The sequence below is a fragment of the Heteronotia binoei genome, chromosome 11 (genome assembly GCF_032191835.1).
Source record: "Heteronotia binoei isolate CCM8104 ecotype False Entrance Well chromosome 11, APGP_CSIRO_Hbin_v1, whole genome shotgun sequence".
Classification (NCBI taxonomy): domain Eukaryota; kingdom Metazoa; phylum Chordata; class Lepidosauria; order Squamata; family Gekkonidae; genus Heteronotia; species Heteronotia binoei.
The window spans coordinates 887,598-890,693 of NC_083233.1; the positions used below are offsets into that span (position 1 = coordinate 887,598).

At 43.7% G+C, this 3,096-nt stretch overlaps 1 pseudogene; it reads right to left on the bottom strand.

Annotated features, from left to right (window-relative positions):
• Positions 1–367: 367 nt before the first annotated feature.
• On the bottom strand, positions 368–467 carry LOC132579777 (U2 spliceosomal RNA; annotated as a pseudogene).
• Between the last annotated feature and the right edge of the window lie 2,629 nt (positions 468–3,096).

A 3,096-nucleotide genomic window follows, 5' to 3' on the forward strand; every position in this document is an offset into this window, starting at 1 on the left:
AACCTTTCCACCATCAGAAACCACAGACCTGCCAATGACATCATTCAACCAACATCGGGCTTCATCAATTTTAGCTGGACAAAGAACACCCCTCCAGGCCCAGTGAGGCAACTAGTGTGACCAAACCAGATTGCAAAGATAATGTTGCCCTCTTGCTCAGACTGTTTTTGACCAAATGCACAACCAAACCTGCCATTGTAGAAGCAGCACCAATACAAAATGAATGGGTGCCATAATGTGGCTCAGACAAACCTGCCTCCTTTGAGGCCTTTCAAACAATGGCTCAAAACTGGTATTGAGTTAATGGCAGGCCGCTCTCATGTTGGAAAAGGGAGCCTGATCTGGTGCCCAATCACTGCACCCACTTGAGCAGTGCCCATCCAAGGCAAAGTTCATCTTTCGGACAGCTGTGTAGTGTCCCAGAACAGATGCTACCCTTGATCTTAGCCAAAAGGCTAAGAAGCGATGCTGTGTAGTGTCACTGTGTGCCTTGCCCCTCTGTGGTCTGTCTTGGATCAGCAAACCATCAAACTGGACATGAGCACATCTGACCCAAGAAGAGCTCTATCCCCAATGAGATCAAGTAGCCTATTCTGAATGCCCCGCCCCCCAAAGACCACATACATGGCAACTGTAAGTAAACTAACTTCTTGTGGTGATTAACAGATTCCTCCAAAATGACCTAAACTAGTGTCAACATAATCTGAGGTGTGAAAGGCCGCCTCACATCCACTTGCAGGGGAGCCTCCCCAAACGCAGCCCTCCAGCATTCAGCTCAGCCTGAATTCCCCAGTGAATCAGTAGAAACTGAGTGCCTTTGACTGCAAAACTATTGCAACAAAATATCCCCTGTATCAAGACCCCACAGCTCAGTGATCACAAATGGTCCATTATGGGATGTTTATTGATATATGACAGTTGAAGGCAGGACAAACTTTGCGAAAACTGACTTGGCAGGCTTTTGCCCCTCTTATATAAGGTTGGCTTAAACCGTTACAAGTTTGAAGAAAAGTGGGAAGCTGTGATCCCTCCCCCCAAGTCTTTTCCAGGCCACTCCACAGGTGCACATAATCTTAGAGGAGCGACCTTGGTTGCCCCTAGTAACCTTTCAGACCAGGCATGAGGAATGTTGATAAGTGTTACATAGAGATAGGCACGAAGCAAGCAAGAAGCAGAAAGCGAAAGCATATTTACAACCCAAGACAATGGCAAGGCATCTTGACACCCTGATTGTCTTAACTGCTAACCCCCTTCTCCTAAAAAATGCTGTGAATTGAAGCAGATATTCTAATGGGACTGGCCATTCTTGTTCAAAATAGTTTGTGTGCCAGAACCCAGAAAACTCCGACACATATCTCTGGTAGGATACTCTCATACCTGATGCAAAGGATGCTTCAATTGCACATTCAACCTCACCCTGCCTATATCCCAGAGAACCTCCAGCACAGCCTCTGGTTCCTGGCTCATGTCTGGAGAAACGACACTCCTGAAAGCAAGACAGGATGTGCACAATATTATTGTCAATAAACAATTGTTCACCAATAAACGAACTGTTATAGCACAGGCACTGCAAAACAAATGATCTGACCAGCTGCATGACCATGTGTGACTGTGATGTCAACCTGTTCACAATCTGAAGCACAGTCTGTTGATCACACCAACATTTTACAAGCTGGTTCCTGAGCTGCATGTGCCAAAGGTGAACAGCAACAACCAAAGGAAAAAAATCCAAAAGGTCAGGTCCCTTTTGAGGCCTGCCTCAACCCAGTCCTGGGGCCAAGGCTGGGTGCACCAGCAACCCCCTCCTCTCAAAAAAAGATCCCCAAACTCATGCTGCTTGAAGTATCAGAAGAGTTCTGCAGGGGAGTCTCCAAGAGTGCAGTCTTGTGCCAAAGGACACACCACTGAAATATTTCTAAAACATGTGGAGAGCAGCTTTGAACCCACCAGAACTCTAATCCTGTGTTGTGGGTTGTGAATACTCCACAGGTAATCACAAATTCTTAATTTAAAGGTGTGATACAGAGTCACCACCTTGCAAACAAAGTTTAGGTGACCCAGCAAGACCTGCCATTCCTGAAGGGTAAGACTCCTCCAAACACACGGCTGCTTAATGAAGAACTCCGATCTGCTGCTAGGGCTTGGAAGATGTTCATGAAACCTTGACAGCCAGAAGAACCAGGATGGAAGGCTGAGTCAACCTCGAGCCAACTACCTGAACCCAGCTTCCACCAGGATCGAACTCAGGTTGTGAGCAGAGCTTAGGACTGCAGTACTGCAGCTTTACCACTCTGCAACCCAGCAAACAAACAAAAAAATCATCTAAATAGTGGACTATGCTGGCTGAGCCTGTGCAATGCTTAAATGCCTGCTCGAAAAATGAGCTAAATTTCTCAAACACTGAACAGGAAATAGAACAGCCCATGGGCAATGCCATTTCTACATAGAATAAACCACAAAAAGGAGGAAAACTAACCAAGAACATTTTCAGATTTATGGACAACCTTCAGTCCTTATTCAAGAGTCTTTCTTTTCAGAAAGACACCAGACATACTCAAGAATTTACATGTGCTAGACTTCTAAGACTTTACTCAAAAAAGATCCATTGATATCCAGCCAAAAACAATTGCGGATAATAACCTATTACTGGATACACAGAACAGAGAAATACCTATAACAAGAAGCTGGAGAATGAATGAGAATCTTTTGCTGCAGGAAGATATTCTAAAAACTTGTGAACAAGACAGAGAAGGATTTTTTAAACTAAACATCACAGAGGATCTTTCTATGGCAACTGTTTGGAAGTAAGTAGAACATATATGGCAGGCCATTTAATTGCCCTTGCTTCTAAGACAAAAAGGGAAAGTTTGGAACAAATGAAGAAAATAATTGACAGAATTCAGACCTTAGAAGACCATCAAAAAATCCTTAAGGGAAACAGTTCTAGCTGAAATTAAACAATTAAGAAATCAGTTGGATTTGCTTCAGACTGAAGAAATGAAGAAGTTGAACTTTTTAAAAACAAAAACACTTTGAACATGCAAACAGATCAGAAAGATATCTTGCATACTGCCTATGTAAAGAAACTAAGAGGAG